This window comes from Stegastes partitus, unplaced genomic scaffold, assembly GCF_000690725.1.
Source record: "Stegastes partitus isolate 25-593 unplaced genomic scaffold, Stegastes_partitus-1.0.2 Scaffold77, whole genome shotgun sequence".
Classification (NCBI taxonomy): Eukaryota; Metazoa; Chordata; class Actinopteri; family Pomacentridae; genus Stegastes; species Stegastes partitus.
The window spans coordinates 642,672-664,704 of NW_007577808.1; positions in this window are offsets into that span (position 1 = coordinate 642,672).

Consider the following 22,033-nt stretch of genomic DNA (forward strand, 5'->3'; position numbering starts at 1 on the left):
GAGTTTCCCAGAGCTAAATATAGCATCTTGTTTTGTTGACAGCCCAAAAACATTAATTTTTACTGTCATAGAAGAGTAAAGAAAGCAGAAAACATTCACATTCAAGAAGCTAGAATGAGTGAGGTTTTTTTTTTTTAAAAATCACTCAAACTGATTAATAGATGACTAAAGTAGGTAATTAATCGTTGTTGGCAACTAATCAGTTAATTAGTTCAGCTCTGGAGATGAGTCACCACCACCAGGTTCTCACTAGTTCAATAATAGTCGAGCAATGAATGTAAGCTGTAAAGATTTGGTTCTTATCTTAATTAAATGAAACAGATGTTTATGGGTTATTAAACCGTGGATATTTGTTCATTCCTTTAATTTAAAGTGAAATTAAATCTGATCATTATGAACTTTATTTCACCGCTTCTGTGTCGTCGGTATATTTTTTCCACAGAACCACATCACAACATGAGAAGCACAGGTGAGTCCTTTTCATACACACACATTGTATTTTGCATCCTGGCTGACTGACATGGGTTAATTGGACACTTAATAGAGGTCAGCGCTTATTAAGGTTTTTAATTACACCAGTGCTTCTCCTGCGCCGACAAGTCGAAATGTCTACTGTAAAAAAATGTCCCCACTCCAAAACGGTCACCACGCATGTGTCAGAGCGTCTGCATTCTCACGCCAGCTTTGATTTCATAAATCCCAACTTTTCTGTGGAAATGAGCGTTTTTAAGTCCTGTGAATGCACAGTGGTTATCAACGAGCCGTATGTTGCTGTTAGCAAAACTGCAATGCCAATACACAAAATTTCAAAATGCTTGTTTGCGAATTGAAGTCAATGCTTTGTCTGTTGCTAACAGGCAAAAGAGGAAAGGACTTTTTCCTATGTTTTCTGAAGCTTAGGATACACTTGTGATGGCAAAGGACAAGACAAGTGATTCAAATCTATTCACTGCTGTCAAATTAATCAGAGATAAGCCTGTTAAGTTAAGAACCGTGTCTAACTCGTCATGATTGAAACACTGTGATAAGAACGAGGACTTTTTAAATGTGAAAACTGAAATAAATAATAAAATATAACACAGCGTACAATCTATCAATACAACTGGTTGTTTCATAAGCATTGTTGTCCTACTTGTCTTTGCGTTCACATACATTCCCTCCACAGCGTCTGCATCTCAGACTCTGCCTGGGCGGCTCAGTGGCCATGATGGTGGAAGCTAATTGCTCCCCCGGTGAGCCGGCTGAGCTCGTCTCCCATCCTCCACTCGCTCTCATCTCTGAACAGACCACAGCTGAAGGAGAACATGTAGTAACAAGAGCCACTATAGAAGAATCGCAGGAGGAGTCAGAGGGAGGAGGAGGAGGCTGATACAGAGACATGAGAGGGTCATCCTGAGCGGCTACGTGTCCACTGGGACGTATCATAATAATAGAGGAAAGGCTATTAGAAGATCCAGGAGATAATGTCCACGCTGCAGGCCAGGGAATCTGGTGAAAGTACAACATGAAAGCACTAAAGAAAGCACATCAAGCGCATCCAATTTCTGCAAAACTGACACTATAGGACTTTCGGTCACAATGTGAGAAAAATCTGAGCCCTGTGACAAATTATTTTCATAACCCTCCAAGAGAAAAATAAAATTACAAAAAGAGATTTGGGGTAAGCTGATTATTGGGAAGGATGTTCAACATCATTTACTTACGCTGGTTTAATAGGTTTTCAAGCTGTGCTACAAATTCCCTTCACACTATTAAATCCACATACTTGGACATCATGAGTTACTGATCCTGTTTAAAATGCACATACAACTGATTGTATATTCTGTATAATCTTTATTGCCGCTAGACATTGGGACAAGCTTTGGCCTTCGTCACATTATTTACTCTACTAAGCTAAATAATAATTCCTGTGAAATAATCATGTGTGTGTTAATGTGAAACCAATAAACATGGACCAGGTGGGTCACCGTGTTTTCGCCTGTTGTGATTCAGTGCGACTGAGTTTCAGCCAGTGTTGACATCTGTCGGCTTCTCTCCTTCCCCCTGTGCTCACATAATCTACATTTTAATACAGTCAAATTCATAATAAAGCTGCTCTCATGTAAATAATTTTCCTTTTCTTTTGCCAGACAACAGAAGGGATTTGAAAAGTGACTAAAATGCAGCCTGTGAAGACTGTTAACCAGCAGTCACTTCAGAGTCATTTTCTAAGCTGCTTCTCTGAATCACTAAACTACTCATTTTATGACCGCTAGCGTTGTCTCACAAGTTCATCAAACACATGCTTCAATGCGAACTGATCGCTCAGAGACAAAGTTAGAAGTGATAGAAAGCTTTAAACAGTCATTCACGTCTCTGCTACTCGCCGTGGTCCACTGATTTTTTTCAGAGAGGAGAGAGTTTCCTTCCTGACGGAGTCGCGGTCAGCAGAAGCTCAGCTGATTTTAAAGCTACAGAGACTAAAAAACGCTGCTCAGAACAGGACAAAAACCACAGTCCTACACAGTCACGGTGAATGAACTGTCTTTGCAGTAATTTTGAGCTGAAAAATGGAAAAACGCACTTTGGGGAGGTGTGTCATTGCTTTGCTGGAAAGGTGCATAACGTGACCTCTAAGACATCCGTCTACTCTTCTTACCTGCCTTCTATGTTTGTATTGTGACCTGGACAGGCTGCCTGTCTCACTAAAGTGGTGGTTCATGTCACTTTAGTGAGAATCTAGAGGCGTGATCCTTGATTTCAAAGAAAGGTGATGATGCAAATTAAGATGATGCTGATGATAACAGCAACGCGCACACTGTAGGGTTCAAATCCAAACTCAGCTCAAACAGCGTTCACTGATTTTTGCAAAAAAGAATCATAAAATGAGCATCACGTACCTTAAAACTACTAACACCAACTGCCCATCAGTTTTTAAATGTGTTAATTTTGATTTCGTTAATGTAAAAAGATTGAGAAGATTTGTACATCTTGTGTTTCAGTGTGGCTCAAAGACTCAAGTCACAAACAACCCTGAGACCATTTCTTCTAATTAAACCTTCCAAATATGCACGAGAGAGAGAAAGAGAGTGATTGATGACTGGGTCTGAGCATTTAAAGAAAAAGCTTTTGTATCACTACTTCTTTTTTTGAAGCAATCTCCATTTCTTCTAGTCGGGTCCTCATACTGCTCTCGTCTTCTCCTTCTCCTGATCTCCCTCTGTGGCCTAAAGGAGGGTTGACTTGTCCTCTGCCACTCCATAATATTGCTCTCCAACCACCGCTCAACTTTCTTCAGAGAGTGTACCTGTGGAGATGAGTGATGCGGAGAGCTCTGGATTTCTCCATTTCTTGCAGCAGGGAGTTATTTTTCTTCTGCTGCTGTTTCAGGTGGTCATTCCCAAGATGCTCTTTAAGTTCCTGTAGATCATCCTCAAGCCTCCTGTTTTCATTTTCATTCCTTTCGAGCTGGGCAAGAGAAGCGGCCTGTGATGTCTCCATCTCCAGTGTGAGGACAGATTTGACTTCCTGCTACTGGAGCTTTGGACCCTTCAGCAGCTGCTCAGCCTCCTTCAGAGCTGTCACAAGCTTGTTGTTGAAGCAGACAGGAGGCTCTGTAGCTCTTTAACCGCTCCTCGTGTTCAGTCTCTTGCAGAAAATGGATGTGTTTGGTTTCTGGAGGATCCTCAACCTTTTTCTTTGGAGCAGCAATCATCTTGGTCTACGCCATGCGTTCCTTCAGCCGGGCTTGATGGGAAGCCTGGGCTCTTTCTGCAGCCTTTTTAGAGCACTCATTCTGCATTTTCCTTTCTCTTGTTTAGTCTCTCTTCAGGTATAGCCTTTCTCAAAAGCAATATCTTTCTCCAAGTCCTACTTTTAAACGATGTGTGAACTTAACTTGGCTTATCTGGGCTCTTCTGGGTCTGTTCTAGGACTCTAGAACACTGAGGAGACCGAGACTCTGTCCTGCTTTTTATCCTTTCTGAATCAGAATGTGACAACTCGTGATCTGTAATGTTACAACGCGGTAGAAAGTGTCAAGAAACTGGAGTTCCGTAAATGGCCATTTGAGGCTGTCGTTCAACAGTCATCCAGCTCAAACTTTGTGTAATCCTGTCCCCTCGCTGCCTCCAGGTGAGTCATTAAGAATATGCAGCTGCCTCACAGTCAACCAGGTTGATTTGCATTCAGAAGTTGCTTCTGTTAACTCTTAAACATCTCAGTCATGAGCAAAGGTTCTGCTGTAAGAGTGATTGCAAGAGTCTTCATGCACTCCCAGCATCCGAGGACCTGAAGACCCAGTGGATTATTTTTGTTCTTGATGGCAACTTAACCACAACAACAGGAAAATCTTTGTGTTAGCAAACGTTACTATAGGCTTTGACTTGGCTTTCGTATGCCCACACATCAAAGCTCTGTAGAAACTGTGCAGCTGAGGAACATTCAGAGACGGTGGAAACTTTCGACCGTCTTTAAAAGATGTGTTGCTCTGACAACAGCTGGTGAAACTGTGACTTCGACTGACAGAGTTTACCTTCCTTTCCTCGCTATATGTCGCTAAATATAGCTGTGTCGCCCACTGCCACACCAAGACTATATAATAGAAGTGTGCAATTACATTTTCACAACAATAAAGAGCAGACACGCCAACAGAGACTTGACAGTTCCTCCATATATAGTCTTCTTACACATACTTATGCTGTGGACGGAAACTCATTTATTCACACTTTCCTTTTCTATATGGTAATAAAAGCCAGTGTCAACAGAAGCGGTTGTTGCTTGTTCACCTATTTATATGACAAAAACACCATCCTATACTTTAAAATGGCTTTCCAGTGGACTCAAGATATGACTTCAGAACAGTCTTTGTCTGCACATATGACTTCCAAGTTCAGCTCTCACAAATATCACATTTTCTGCAAGTTGAGAGTCATTTTATTCACACTGAAATCCCCAAATATATCCTGTTACTGATTACAGCTCTGCTCTGAGCCAGACATCTGGTGAGTGTGAGCGCCTGCGTGTGGGCAGTGTGCTTCTCACTGTAATCATACTGCAATCTATTACTGTGATTTGGAGGCAAGAACAACAACATTTGGTTGAACTTTAAGTGTCTTTTGATTCCGCTAATCACAGACTTCTGTCAATGACATGGCTCTCAGGGTCAGTAAAGATGTAACAGGTAGAATCTCAAATACGATTTATTTTTGTTGTTGGATGAAGCTCTTTATTAAGCAAAAACTAAGCAAGTTATAAGGACCACAAATATTGCTCTAGACTCTCTGGTAGAATAAGATTGATTTTGCCACATAACCTACACTAATAGATAGTTGTATAAGCGTTGTGATGGCCTTTGTTGTTTGAATGAGCAGTTCTTTACATGAATCATTAGTGGTGAGTACGATATAGTTAGAACTGGTTGTGTTTATCTTTATCGGTGATGAGGATAAAACACAATGATGCTTCAACACTTTAATCAGGAATCACTAATCCACACCTTCAGCAGCGTTTTCCACCCCTGTTCTACCAACACCAGTGTCTAGTGGCGATACAAGGGGTCAGGGTTTTTTAATACGGTAATATTAGCCTTAATCGTATGTCCACAGGTTAGAGCTCTATAGCAATGTTGAGGGACATTCAGAGATGGTAGAAACTTTAACAAATGAACAAGGACTGGGAGGTTTAATGTGTATTAATCACCTGTTTCAGTGTACTCTAAGCTCAGCCAGTGTTTACGCCTATTTGCTTCATTCCTGCACTCTGTGCTCACACATGCTGGATGTCAATGCAGTCGAATCCCCAATAAAGATGCTTTTGATGACATATTTTTCCGTTTCTGTTGTCAAACAACAGAACCAGTAAGAAACAATGATTAAAACGCAGCCCATTAAGACTACACGCTAACCAGCAGTCTTCTAAGCTGCTGGTCTGCATCAATAAAGTACTGAACTGAGACTATCTGACGTTGTCTCACAAACTCACCAAACACCAGAGTTACAAAAACAGCTGCTTTTCCTTTAAGCTACAGAAAGTCCTTGTCTCACATACTCATTTATATCTGTGTCAGCTGCTATGCGGTCAGCTGTTTTGATCTGTTTTGATCAGAGACGCAGAGAGAGTCTTCTTCCTAAAAAGCTTCTTTAAAATAGGACTAAAACTGGGGATTATATAGTTATGGTTACATGAACCATCTTTGCAGTAATTTTGAGCTGAAAAATTGAAAGACACTTTCTGGGAACATGTTAGACTTTTATTATTTAGCTGAAAAGAGGCACAATATGGACATTTTAAATTAGATAAATACACTTTACTTACAGTGCATAAGAGCATAAGAGGATCCGAACCCTCCTGTAGTCAGAACACTGCTTTTTGACCCGACCTGCCTGATTCCATGATATTTTCTATCTACCTGAACACCACCTGTGCATTAACCTGTGAGTTATGGGTCAAGCGATGCATCAATAGTGTCCAGACTCCATTGGTAAATATTTCTGTACAGCTCATGACATAACTAACCCTTTTAAATAATGAGTCCGGATTGGGTGTAACTGCCAAAGACTCACACTCACATATTAGTTGAACTTTCTCATTTTTTGTGGGTGTACCCTGCCTCCACCCTAAGTCGGCTGGGATAGGCTCAAGCTCCCCTTAAACCCTCTAGATCAAGCGGTGTAAAGAAAATGGACGGATGGATGTGTATTTTGTGCAGCCCATAAAAAGAAATCATTTAGTTTCTCCTTAAGCCTTTCTTTCATTTGAGTATCTTCTCACTGAACGTCATAACTGACCAGCACCTTCTGACTCACTAATGTGGAGCTCAGATACAGACAGGCTCATTAGTCAGTGAAGGAAGTGCTTTTAATCTGTTACAGCAATTTTTTGCTTTCTTCAAGGAAGAAGGATTATTACATCAATCAACAAAGAAAAGTTGAACCTTGAAATGCCAAACTTTATATTTGATTTGGGGTGGATTTGTAAGTACTAATGTTCATGAGATGGATGTATAGTGGAACTGTTTAAAGTGGAAATGGACACTAAAGATAAACTGGTGTGGCTTATTCATTTAAAAAATACAACTACAATCTCGCCTTCTTACGTGTCCCTCTGATCCACTGTGTATATTGTAATATGAATATTGAATGACTGTTAGTTGTAGGCCTGTCATCTGTGAACAAAGCTGAATCGATGGCAATATGATACAGATTAAAACTACTGATACATTGGATTTTCTGTTTATAGTGACCTACAAATAGGAGCATATTGTACGGCTACAGATTCAGTAGTAAAGCTAACAGGAACTTCAGAGAAGCGAGTCAACATCGAGCCTTTTCAGTGTCGCTTAATTGTTCAAATGGAAGGTTGTAAATAAGCAAAAGCTGCATTATTCATTTGTATGTTTGGTTACTCACCACAAAAGGACACAATATGGCTGCTGTCTTCGTGAACAAATTTCCTGGTGACGGCTTCTTCCATAATCTGCTTCACCTGTCAATGACACAGCAGATGCTGGATGACTCATTCATTAATATGCCACAAACAGTCTGTGAGGGGCTTGTTGGCTAGGGTTTGACTGAGTGATGAATACATTTCAGAGAATAATTAAGAGAATTCATGAATGTAATGCACGTCTAACTATAAAAAAAAAGGGGGGGAACGTGGAGTGGGGTTGAAAAGTTAAGAGGAAAAAAAAAAAAAACAGATGAAGGAAGAGCGAATGTTAAGTTGGTGGGTGAGTCACCAGCTCTCATCCCAAGGACTACTGGGAAATGGAGACGGTACATTTGGGGGGGTGGGGGGAGAGGAGGAGAGTTCATCCATCACAGACCCCCGTTTCTGAACGGTCCATAATCCTCAGTGGGAACAATTGATTCTGTTGCGTCAAACGCGGATGACATCCAATTCTTCTGAAAAGCGTGGAGGAGGTCAGAGACACGTGCTCGCAAGGTAACACTTGTTAGTTAGGTTTTGTCGTCACGGTGGCGTGTCCTTCTCCCCGCTGACCTGACAACAGCTACAGACCAATAGTTAAGATGACTGGTGAATCAATCCCCGCGGTGGCTATGGAGACGTGCCCCTGTGTGGGCACCGCGCTGCAATCTTCAGGGGGAATATCAACCTCCGGACACTGCCACACAGATAGCTGTAATTTCCTGTTGAAATGAGTCTGTCCACAACGACCATATTACACTGCCACGTCTACACACAAAGACTCACTGACACAAACACACACCTGTTTCTATGCCTATCTTTGTGAGGACACACATTGCCTTAATGTATTCCTTATAGCTCCTTACTGTAATCATCGATGTCAAACCCCCAATCTCATCCCTTCCTCTGAACCTCCTTCTAACCTGAACCCTAAAGCCCAACATTAACCCTCGATCAGGCCTCTAGAGGTGTGTGAAGTGAGGCAAAATGTCCTCACTCCTGAGGTCTAAAACTAACGACGACAGTACAGCTCTCCACTCCAGAGGCTGACGTTCCCTCTGCTCTATTTTGAACTGTTATTTTTCCAATCTACATATCTATTGTGAGCGCAAATCACTTTTCCGTGAGTCCGGTGGTCATGAAGCAGCCAGCTGTCTGACAATATCAGTTTTCATGGTTTGAAATATACATCTTGCTCCTAAAAAATTTCCGGGAGATAAAGTTCTGCTCGAGTCGTTCACTACAGCTCAATTTTATGGATCAATAATTTCATTATCTAATCTACTCGCTACACATAGATAGGGTATGATACTTTCAGCAGGGAAATCTATATTGCTCTTTATATACTTGGAGTTTGTTTGGTAGGGACAAGCACACATAGATACACTGAAAACAGCTATCCAAGGCCAGTATAGTGTTTATTGTGAATCTGTACTAGAAGGGTCTTTATAGGAGTAAGAGGTTTAGACAATGAGGTGACGTACATAAAGGTAATTAAAAAATGTAGCAAAACATTTAGACACATTTAAATCCCTGGACTTTAATAAAGGTTTGTTGCTAAAAAAAAAGAACAACAACAGGATTCGGTAGCTTTTATAAAAGGGATTAAAATCGCTGTAATGTTCAAATAATCAGATGGCCATTTTCAGAACTCTGTTCCCGTCACAGAAGAAGCTGTTTGGGCAAAAGCTGTTTAACAGAACAGATCTTTACAATTACCAGATGAAGCTGCTCTGGTGGATCTGCCAGCTCCCTAATCAACTGATGCATTTGTAGAGAGGCTGAGGAGCAAAGCCTTGTAAAAAATGTAAACATCTTCAGCAAAAGAAGTAATATGTAAATACAAAAAGAGCATCTATGAAGTCATTTATTAAAGCTGCAGTAGGCAGGCATTTTGAAAAAACAAAGGACTTGATTTTATGTTAAAATATACAGCCCTCCTTCTGCAGCTCTTGTGAAATCCTCAATCTAGCCCATTGCACCACCGCATCTCATTCTCTCCGTGGGCTTTGTTGCTATTTATACTATCTCATCTCATCGCTGTAAAGCTCTGTGATTATCTAAAATCTTCTGTCAAGGGCTAGATTCTCCAAAGCCTGGAAACGAAGCCAGGAGGAGGTGCAGAAGTCTAGCTTCCTCTCCGGCCAATTGAACTACAATATCCTGAGAGGTTCGCGAGTGTTCAGAATGTTACATTAGCAGAAGCAACAATGCATTGTTAAAATGTGAAAGTAAGGAGTCAGAGGACTGGCCTCTGTCACAGTTATCACGTTATTACTAGCTGATTATTACTAATTGTTTTTTTTAACATTGCAGTTGGTCAACATGCAGTTAATATCACCTGTTTTACTTCATTCAGCTGATCATGTATGTCGTTTGCAATTTTTTTTTGTCTTTAGAGTAAACAGAGGTTATCAAATAAACACGTAAAAAGACTTTTCTGTTATTATAGAGGGGTGTAAGTATAAAGCAGTATAAACTGGAGACAATCAAATACCTAAAAAGGATGTAAAAATTGCATTTGAGAAAAAGTGACTTTACATTTTTATTATGATACTGAATTTTTAGGGATCCTGATACCAATTTTCAGAAGGTAAAAAACTCAAATATTAACATATCAACCAATATTACTGATATATTCACAAATGTTGCGTAGGGAAAATCATGGGGTCATTGTTTATTAACTTTCCAGGAATCTATCTTTCAAACTGCTTTGCAACTGACTGTGAAGGCACCATGACTCAGCTGTGATACGTGCTCTGCTACATGCGCTGCACACAGTGCTGAGTATTGTAAATAATGGAATCAAAGCTGATCTATCGAACGAACGCTGTGATGACATCCCTTCTGAATTACCCCAAGTATATTTTTGTGTGGGCTGCACGGTAGCGCAGTTTGTAGCACTGTTGCCTCGCAGCCGGTTCGCATCCCGGTGAGGACACCTGGGATCTTTCTGCGTGGAGTTTGCATGTTCTCCCCGTGCAGCGTGGGTTCTGCGGCTTCCTCCCACACAGTTGAAAAACATGTTGAGGTTAATTAGTGATTCTAAAATTGTCCGTATGTGTGAATGTGAGTGTGCTTGGTTGTCTGTCTCTAAGTGTAGCCCTGTGATAGACTGATAGACTCCAGCCCCCGACGACCCTAGTGAGGATTAAGCGGTGTATAGATAATGGATGGATGGATATTTTTGAGCATTATATTCTGCACTTACACATCAGACGAGCTGTAATTATGATATTGAATTCTGATGTAGAACAATTGTGCACACTGAGCTGAGCACCCATAAACATAAAAAAAACAACAACAGCGAATGTCTGGTTTTTTTATAGTGTATAAAGCGAGCAACTTCATCAAATTGATGCTAAAATCCTGTAAAACCGAAAACTTTGAACTGATGGGTGGTTTTGCATCATCTCTGGGTATATAACATTGTGTTTTTCAGCCCTTTTTGTAAGGACTACGCACATATGTAAAGGCATACAGACAGACACATGGTGTGTGGTGGTGAGACAAATCTGCCCACTGAGCACCGGCTGCACTCTCACTGTTAATGCAAGATGAGGACCTGAAGTGACTAATCTCTATGTCTAAACACTTGGAAAACAAATGTGCCCAGAACCTTGCTCCCCTGAAAACATGTCAACAGTCACTAATTGGACAGCAGTCATTACGCAGATTTGGCCTGTTCGCATCAGTAGCATTGTTCTCTTCGGCATCAACAGAAATGATTCACGCTGCCAACACAACGGAGACAGAGACGCTCTGATATGATGCACACCAGCTCTGCTCATGATGACATTTATAGAAAAGCTTGCAGTCGCACACACGAACATATAAAACACGGGGGACTAATGTGCGCCGGCGTTCTCTTTGAGTGCACCTGACACGCAGAAAGCTGATTGATTTGCTAACTTGAGGAAGCAGACTCCGCCTTGTCTTTCCTCGTCTCTCTCATCTGGGCTACGGATCAGGCCTCTGAGGAATTTAGACGGTAAAGTGTCTAAGCACAGACAACCTGCAGGTTTCCATGGAGACAGCACGTGTCTCACTGTGGATCACTTCCGCCTAAGAGATGCATAAACAACATTCATTCATCTCTGAATTAAACGAGAATGACTGCAGCTCTCCAACTACGGTCACTAATCACATCTAGATGTACTTTGTTGTTGTCATTTCAAGTATTATTCAGCTGCCTGTGTGCTTTACTGTGGGCTCAAAAAATAAACCTTTTAAGATTTTCCCATTTAAAGCAGCCACATGTATTACACTGCCACTAAAACTCGATTTTTTTTAACTCAAATATACAGATGGAACAATGTGTGTGATGTTACATCAGTCATTAAATACTCATGTTGCAGCAGCAAAGCCTGATGAATCTGCTCTATCTAACCACTGTAGCTGGAAGGCAACAGCCGGAGTGATAAAAGACCTTCTGAGTATTCCAATTAACTCCTGCAACAGCAAGAGCCAAGAAGTAAGAGCCAGGGAGAAAAAGCCCCATCCATTAACATCCAACCTTCATTATCCATCACCTCTGTGGCCACTGAAGAATGAAGCGAGCACACAATGGACAGAAAACCAAACCAAACAAAAACAAGCCAGAAATCATGACAAGATGTGTACAATTCTATTATCTTAATTACAATTAAAAAACAAACAAAAAGCCTGATCAATGACTGAAAAGGCATTAAAACATGATTCCACCATCAATGAAATCGTAACAGCCTGAAAGAGTTGACAAAAAAAATCTCACCAAAAGCTACATTCAGTGTTTTTTTTTCTTGATTTTCTGATCAGGTCACGGGCAGGGAGAATAATCAAATCCAATTTTGAGGACTTTTTGTTCATGCTGCTTTAGCCTTGTGGTGAGCTTGCACAATCAAGACAGCACATTCAGAAATCATTTTACATTACACATACTGTATCACTCAAGGTTGAGGTCAACCGTTAAAATGCTGCTTTAGAAGAAGCTCCACACTTCACTCACATAAGGTCGACCAGCTTGTCAAGTTCAACCATCAGCGCATTCACTTACATACAAGTGGTGCAGCAGCAGCAATGCACTTCTCCCCGTACAACGAGGTAATCCTATCCTATCAAGTGTAAAACCTCATTATGAATTTATTCACAGAGAAAGGTGACAAACTGGAGAACAGTTTCAGTGTAATGATCTCCAGCAGCGTCTATAACAGCAGTAATATTTCCTGTTTTCCCTGCAGAATGAATGTATCAGCCTTCAAAGAATGCTTTCTCTTAAAACCAGCAAGAATCTGAAAATCTCCATTAGGCTTAAAACAGAACAAAACGGGCAGAAAGACTCAGCATTAAGAAACGAAACAGGAAACCAAGTGGTGCAGCTCTTAATAGTCTTTCTCTCTCTCCTTTGACAAACACAGGTGTGTATTTGTGTTGTGTGCATGTGTGATACTCAGGAAGACGGAGGGAGGAGCGCGATCAGAGCACGACAAAGACACAGACAGAGAGGGGCTCTGTATCAAAGCTAAGGCAAATAGGAGTTCTCATTCAAACCAATTTAGTGCCAGAAGGTAATTCTGCTGTCACAGACGTCCTGCGCTCTCTGGATAATGGCTCACATCCAGGTATATCAGACTGATGGCACAAACCCAGCTGGACTACAGGAGTGTGAGAACACACAGCATAGAGACTCCATATGGCACAACCCACACTGAGTAATAATAATAATCTGAAACTAATGGAAAAAAATTGCACAAGCTGCAACAGCATCTATCTTTCCTTGAAGGGGAAGAGACACATAAAAAACACCTAAATGTATTCATGTGTGTCAGGACAAGAACATATTTGGAACACCTTTGAGTGTACAGTTTACAGATGAAGGTGAAATTGATCTTTTTCAGTTGCTTAGTCAATGAAAATATCATTAAATATGAATTTCTCTGAGGAAAAAAAGTAGCTGCAGAAGCTAGTATTGCCCACTTGTAGGTATTTTGCACCTAATTGTTGACATCTCTGATCACTTTTACATTCAACATACATCAATTGCAAGACGTTCAGATGTTTTCTTGCCTTAACTGCATGCTTGTAACTTGAGGATATTCCATAACGTTCCATGTCTTCGTCATTCCTCGGTGGATTTGCTAATGTAAGGGAATCATTATCACGCCCAGATCATCTTCAGCTCTGAGACAAGATGGCCTTACGTTATATTCAAGCACTCTTTCGTCTGATGCAGAATTCATAGTTGATTGAAAGACTGCAGCGAAGTAGCCCCAAACCGTAATACTTCCACCGCCCTGCTTCACAGTTGGTATGAGGTTCCTCCCCTGAAAAGCTGCCAAACATGTCTACTGCTCCTGTGGCCAAACAACTCTGTCTTTGATTTGTCTGTCTAAAGCAAATCATTCCAAAAGGCCTGATCTTTTGCTGAAGGTTCACTGGCAAACTGTATGATGCTCTGATATTCCTTCCAAAGGTTTTGTCTTGGCACAGCTCCCATGCAGGTCACATTTGTTCAGTCTCTTTCTAACTGTAAATGCAGCACTTTGACACCAACGGCTACAGAGCTACCTGCAGATGCCGTGTTGAAACGTTGGGGTTCTTAGAGACCTCTTTTTTTTTAACATCAAACTGTCTGTTCTTGGCTGGAATTTGTTGGGAAAGCCAGTCCTAGACAAATTGGCAGTCGTCTGAAATTGGCACCACTTGAATATAATTTTCCACACAGCAGAACGAATTATTTCAAATAACTTGGAGATCTATTTAAAGCATTTTCCAGACTGATAAGAATCCACAACCTTTTTTTCCTGAAGGCCTTAGAGGGCTCTTTAGATCTGGGAATGATGACACCACAGCACACTTCAGTAGCAACAAAAACACCAGACTCCAGATGTCAGAGGTTTAAATGAGCCAGGCTCCATCTGTTACTCCCCAAGGAGGTTCTAGTCATTAGCACCAAATCTGGAACCTCTGGGTTAGATTTTATAGATCTGAAGGTGTGATTAACGTCCTTGCTTTTGCCTGGTCTCTATGGGATGTTGTTTTTGTAACATGGCTGTATATGAAATCTTTCTCTGAATCACAAAACCCAACGGTGGCTTTGAAAGGTTTGTCATTATTAAAAAAAAAAAAAAAAAAGGTTAAAATTACACAATTTGTCATAGCCAGAAACTGCAAAAACAAAAAGAATAGTTGGATTTCCAATTTGTTGTCAGTTCTTGAACTAATCATGTGCGATGTGCAGTTTAAAATGGACATATTTCATCAAAATCATTTTATTAGATGTCGAATGTGAAAATTTACCAAAAATAAACAGACTGCAGTGACAGGATTTACCGAAAATATAAAAATTCTGTGCTTCCCGGCACAACCGAAAAGCTTTTATTAGCTTAGTTACGGCCATCTGTCACGTCGCAGGAATTCAGAGAAGAATAAGAAGAATTAATGAAAACAAATGAAAAACGTACGGAGTAAAATATCTATTGTATGTTAGCTTCCATATTTGTTATAACACATAAAAGAAATGTTTTTGAATTCTCTTCTTGTCGTCATGTTTCTATAGAGGTCCAAAGTAAAAAATGAGCCCTCATTGAGATAAACGTGACAGGAGCTGAAAATGTCCAGGAACTGCCTGGGGTTTGATGGGTTAATACATATAGATAAATGCTGATTTTCATTAAGTGCTATCTGAGGATAAAGTGGGCCTTCACACTAACAAACCACCAGCCACCGTGAGTGAATCTCAGCGAGGCAGTGCAGGCACACAGAAGGCAGGTTTAGTCATAGGAAGCGTCTGGTCTCCGAAGATAAGACTGCAAACAAAAACAAATCAGACCAAAGTCTCTACATTCTTCCTCCCACGAGATCCAGGATTATTATCTCTTTTTGTTTGGCAGAAATAACGTTGAGTAATTTATGAGGCAATTAAAAAAAAAAAAGGAAGTTTGAAAAAAGAATGGTAAAAATGTGGTCTGGATTAAAAGAAATGTGGTCAGCAAGGGTCAATGTGTAACAATAAGCTCATTCAAATCTGCTGTTAATGTTCCTCCTCTGCAGTGGAGGTTTTTTTTTTTTTTTTTAAGGGACCAAAACCAACAATAATCAAAGAGTTTAGGTTGTGTTGGAAAGCCCACAGGGTTTTGACGGTAAATGTTTGGTGAGGTGTGGGTGATATTGAGGAAACCTTCCCTGAACAAACAATGGAAAACAAAAACCTCCACAGTAGAGTACACACTGCTGTAGGACAATGGAAACACAATGAAGTGACACACACACATCTGTTTGCTAACAGGACAAGCTGGTATTAAAATGTGTATCATCTATCTCTAATACAGTCATGGTATACTTAGTATTTTGAATCTGAATTGGTTCAGCTATAAATATTTAATCCCACTGCAGTGAAAATGTTTCTATTATTATAATTCTGGGTTTCAGTGGGGAGTTTGAGTTTCTTGCCAGCTGCACCAGCTTTTTGTAAAAAAAAAAACTTACCCCATTTATGTCAAAAATGTTCCCTCACAGAAGATTTATTGCCTCACACTCCAAATGAAAGCGCGTTTCCCCACAAACTAGATTTCTTTTTTCTAAATATTTGTCTGCTAACTGTCACTGCTGGGTTAGTTAGCTTATCCAGCTAGCAGCACAACATCAGCTAACGTTGTCTACAAGATCTAATTATGTTCCAGAGTTTTAAAAGAATGTTTTCAGGATAAAAACATTATTGAGGATGTTTGGAGGATGCTGTCATAATACGTTCCACGATAACAGAGAAAGAACGTTCTCAAAGCAACATTTAAGTTTTCCACATGTCTTTAAGGCCTCAGATTATTTATTGTTATATATAAACAAAAGGTGGAACATTTTGCCTGCAATGTTCTAAGGATTTTGGGAAAACACATTATAGAACATTCTTCTATAAAATGTTCCCACAATGTTCCACAATGTTCTGTAATAACAGAGGAAGGTCGTTCTCAATGCAACATTTGCTTTTAGGAACAGTAGGCTACTTTTTGAGCATCTTTTAGAAAAACATTCGTGCTGAAAGTATTTCGAGAACTCTGCAGAACGACCTCAGAACATTTCAATAATATTGCCCAAATAATGTTTCTGTGAGGCTCAAAGTGAACTAAGACACAACGTTGTATCATTCAGAGGATGTTTCGAGGATGCTGTCAGATTATGTTGCATGATGACGTCTGAAGAACGTTTTTAAAGAAACAGTATAAAAACGCTTTCTAGATGTTATCGAGGCCTGAAATAACAGAACGTTCTTGATATAACATTCCAGTAATGTGACATGTTAACAAAGGTGGAACATTAGTCAAAAATTCTTCTAGAAAACCTTCCTACAATGATACAAAACAATAACTCAACATTTAGAAAACCTTTTGAAGAATGTTGGGGCCTAACAGTCCAACAATGTTGTCACCAAACATTTTTAGAGCGTCTTTAGAAAATATTATCCTACGTTGAAGAAGAATATTCTGGAAATTTTATAAAAACAACTTCTTGATGAAAACATCACTAGAAACAGAACTACAACCGACTGACAAACGTTAGCATGCTAATATTTTTTTTAGTTAGCATTAAGTTAAGACTGAGGAGCAGAACTTTGTTTTGACATTTTAAATGCTGGTAAATAATGCTGTAAACTTTTACGAAAACAACAATTACGTGAAATAACAGAAATATTGTGGCAATAATGCTAGCTAAGCAACGGCTAGCTTAATCAGATATTTCAGTTAATGTTGTCACATACAAGCAAATAAATCATTACTAAGGTGTTTCTTAGGTGTTCATTTGATTCACTAAAGTACTAGCTTGGAAGTCGCTATATAATAATACTTCTTCATGTCTAAATGTAGGAGGTTTCCAACAATAAAAACTGTTTTTTAGTTAAAACCCAAAGGCTGCTGGACTTTAACCCTTCAAAACCAATGAACATTTTGGAGCACGGTCACCAGATTGGGCAAAGCTAACTGCAAATGTTAAGTAAAAGTAAAACAAAAAGTAGGTTCATTAATCTCCTATTTATCTGGTTTAATGCTGCTGTAAACTTTCAGAATCCTTGAAGGCCTCAGATGAAATTTTACTCCAAAAATCAATGCTAAGCTGGGCTATGCGTCAGTCTTCTTGCTTCCACATGGACACTTCTAAGCACTCAACGACATGTCAGAGATCCTCAAGGAAGCATTTTTTAATTTTACTTTTCCCAACATTCATATTCAAAGTCATCATCAAAGGACTCTGTTAAGTTTCTTGAGCTCATTTGCAAGGTTTTCAGCATCCTACAAGCTTTGAATGTCAGCCAGACTAAATCATAGCGACATTTCATCTGATCTCTGCTGAACTCTGCTCCTCTGCGTCGCTGCGGTAACCTCGGATGATGATGAGCGACATGGAGCACAGCTGAGCAAACCACTGGAGCTGCTGCTTCCATGATGGTTTCCACTCAGCACCATCATCACATGCATCACACAGACACAGAGAGAGAGAGTTTGCATCTCACTAACACAACCAAATGGTTTGGCAGAAGGCTGATGGGTTTGCTTTGCCATAAACACCACAAACACTGACTACAGACAATCTGCTCCCTCACTGCTGCTTCTCCACCCAAATGATCACCGAGCTGCGGCACTCGAACAGCAAATAGTGGATTTTAACTGTTAAGAAGTCTCACAGGTTTCTAATCTTTTTAAAGAGGCTGTGGTGTTGTGCACCCATGCCACATCCATGTCAGGTGTCACCCTCAGAAAAAAAGGTGCAGACAGAGAAGTGTCAGCCAGTCTTTGTGAGGATCAGCAGCCTGCCTGTGTGTGAACAGGGTGAACTATACAGCTTCATACAAACCAACGTGTTTGTTTTTCCGACTCGATAACTGCTGAGCTGAAAACACCCACCTCCTTCTTGACGGTGCGCAGCAGCCTCTGACGGGTCTCTGCCTCTGAAACACAGATCACACGCAGGACATGTTTTTTTTAAAACTCACTTTCACAACTCAACTTGTTCCATATGCAAAAACAGGACTTGGGAATAGAAATGTTTCTTCTTTTTTTTTTGTTGTTTTGTCCCCACCTGCCATGATTGTTGCCATGGATCCTGTCTCCTGTGCGCGCACTGCTCCCTCCCATCCACGGAGTGCTGCCTGAACGCGGAGCTGAGGATCACGACTCCACCTCCTCTGGACTCACGCCTCTTAAAGGTGCATGCAGTCCTTCCATTGGGTGGCCCACGGATCAATAAAACGGAGCTTTTCTGTGCAGCTACAATCCGAGTATATTCATTACCTATTTAGTGCAGCTGCCGAGCGTAATGTCTCACAAATGTGCTGCGATTAAATGAAACTTTAATGAGGATTTTACCCAGGATTTGTAATGTTAATGTGATGTGATCTTTAGTACGCTTCACACAGACATCATCCAGTGCAATATAATAAAAATGCATCCCTGAACTGAAGACAAGCTTGTATTAGAGTTTGTGCTTGTTGGGAAAATGCATGTGATGTGCAAACGTTTTGTCTTCATGCCATCTTGTGGTCAAGATATGAAAAGACAGTTGGGGAGGAAAGCCTCATGATGATTCACACAATGAATCCACAAATCACATATTTTTAAAAGACATATATAGAAATTTTGATCACATATCTATACTACCATTAACTACATGATAAACTAAACAGTGTAAAGGTTTTTCACATGTTGGAAACAGTTAATATCCTCCAAAAAATATCAAACACTGACCCTTACAAACGTCTAGTTTTGCTTTGCTATCTTATTTTGAAAGCAAAATGGTCAAAAAGTGCTGACTGTTTATGACATCCATGATTCTAATTGTGATCACAAAGAGGCATAACTTATGCTGTCCAGAAGATGGTGACTGTGTCATCTCATTTCTGATGCCCAAACCCCTTCCTAAGAGAGCCAGTGAATCCATATGGATGACGATTTATCAGCTTTTATTGAAACATAGCAACAGTTTTCACACTTACGTGTTGCATATGGGCAAGAAAAGCATCATCTGAGTCAGAGCAGGAGGAGTTGGAAGGCTCCAGTGAACTATTGTGGAGTGGGAGGTGTCGAGGCCATAAGTCCAGTTCAGCCTGGAGCACTGAGCTGTCAGGTGGATCAGGTGGTGAAAACATGGAGTGATAACAAGAGATGACAGGGGGCTGGACTCTCTTTTCTCCCTCTGTTTTTCCACGTCTTCAACACAGGATTCCCTCGCTGGCATGACTCACACCTTGCAGTGGCTTTAGATAATTTGAGGTAATAGCATGTCTTGTTAAATGTCATACCAGGACTTCTGCCTGAGTAAACAGCACACCAGAGCTGCTCGGCAACTAGCCTTTGCCTACTTGTCAAAGGAGAACCAACATTAACGCGCGTGTGTTTGTTTGTCTTAATACATCAGTTACATCCAAGAGACAAATCAGTGTTCTGCTCTCAAACACTGAAGTGATGCTCTTATGAGTGAGCAGGAGATTGAAAAACAAAATCCCTCCTTGCAATTGCAATGAAACACAGTTAATTCAAACAATACATAACAGAGGCTCTAGTTCGCGTACAAAACATATACATAATTTAAAAAGTTATACAGGAAACAGATCAAAAAGCTTTCTGGAGATACAAGCTGAATGCAGGGGAATGAATTACCTTCCAAATGACAACAATTCAAAGGTATTTCAAACCAACCCCGGCTTTAGAGCTAACAATGCTGTGTCATATCCATGTCTGTCAGCAGCGTCTCGGGGCCGGGGCCAACATGCACATGTCCATGTGTGATTAGAGTCGACGTGCTGTAACGGGCACCAGGGCATGTGATAGAGGCTCCTGTCAGTCTGATGTTCTTCTGCCCATGTGTGTCAATGCAGATTGACAGGATTGTATGTTAGAGAAGGCCAGTGCTGGTTTGTTGTTATGTTGTTATTGTTTTGGCCCTCAGGGGCCCCTGCACCTCGACTGAACAACCACAGCTTCTTCCCCCGCCAGCTAATTGTTTAGTCTTCCCCATCCTAACTCTGGCAATGAAAAGACTCTATCTATCTATCTATCTATCTATCTATCTATCTATCTATCTATCTATCTATCTATCTATCCATCTATCCATCTATCTATCTATCTATCTATCTATCTATCTATCTATCTATCTATCTATCCATCTATCCATCTATCCATCTATCTATCTATCTATCTATCTATCTATCTATCTATCTATCTATCTATCTATCTATCTATCCTCTGGTGCATGTTTAACAGAAAATAACTGGAACAACACCAGATATCAAACAAACCATCTGCATTTCCCCGTATGACAGCTTCAGGTGACGGAGCCAGACAACAATCATGTGACACCAGGCCAGACGGTTTGGCTGCCACTTTGGCTTTTAAGTGACAATTTTATGATGGTGCTGGATGTCTCTGTGTCATATCCATTTCCCAAAGTAACCTCGTTTGATGCACTCTCGCTGCTCGCAGACCTGCACGACTGCGGCTCTCTGAATATCCAGTTAGTAGCCGTTTCAACTGCTCAGTGCTAAAAGCGGTGAATCTGATTACAAAGTCTTTTTATTAGGTTTTCCTAATGAGTGCAGTTAAGCTGCTGTGATTGTATTTTGCTGTCTTCACCAAACCATATTAACATAGGATCAGGAAGCTAAGATGGTTCTAGGTGCTATTTATAGAGTTCTGTATCAAACCTTTAGAAGAAATGGACTGACTGCTCATTGGTTCAAACATTCTCTTCACCTTTTCACCCCTTGTGCTCGTTTGTTAGTTTTCCTTTTTTTTTTCTTTAGATTCTTTTATTTACTGTATTGCATTTTATTATTCACTTCTACACTGCAACAGCATTCGATGGATTGTTATCATCTTTTGTTGGGATGTACAGTTGAAACCAGAAGTTTACACTGTAGAAAAAGACACAACACCTTTTTTTTCACTGTCTGACATTAAATCAGACTAAACTTTTCCTGTTTCATGTCAGCCAGGATTACCAAAATTACTCTTTTTTGCTAAATGCTAGAATAACTCATCCATCCATAATCTATACACCGCTTAATCCTCACTAGGAAGAACGTGCAAACGTCACACAGGAAGATCCTGGGTGTCCTAACCAGGATGCGAACAGGCGACCTTCCAACTGCGAGGCAACAGTGCTAACCACTGCACCACCTTGCAGCCCTGCTAGAATAATGACAAAGACAATTTTTTAGAGAATTATTTATTACTTTCTTGAAAGTCAGAAGTTTACACTAAGATTACTATGCCTTCACACTATCTGGGAAAGCCCAGATGATGACATCATGACTTTGGAAGCTTTTGATTGGTTCATTGACAACATTTAAGTTAGTTGGAGGCACACCTGTGGATGTATTTTAAGACACAGCCCAAACACACTGCTTCCTTTTGTGACAACGTGAGAATCATGGACCTCCACAAGTCTGGTTCATCCTTGGGTACAATTTCCAGATGCCTGAAGGTTTTATCTGTTCAAACAATTATATGCAAGTATAAACACCACGGGAATGTCCAGCCATCATACTGCTCAGGAAGGAGACGGGTTCTGTGTCCCAGAGATGAAGTGTTTTAATGTGAAATGTGCGAATCAACCCCAGAACAAAAGCAAAAGACCTTGTGAAGATGCTGTTGAAGCT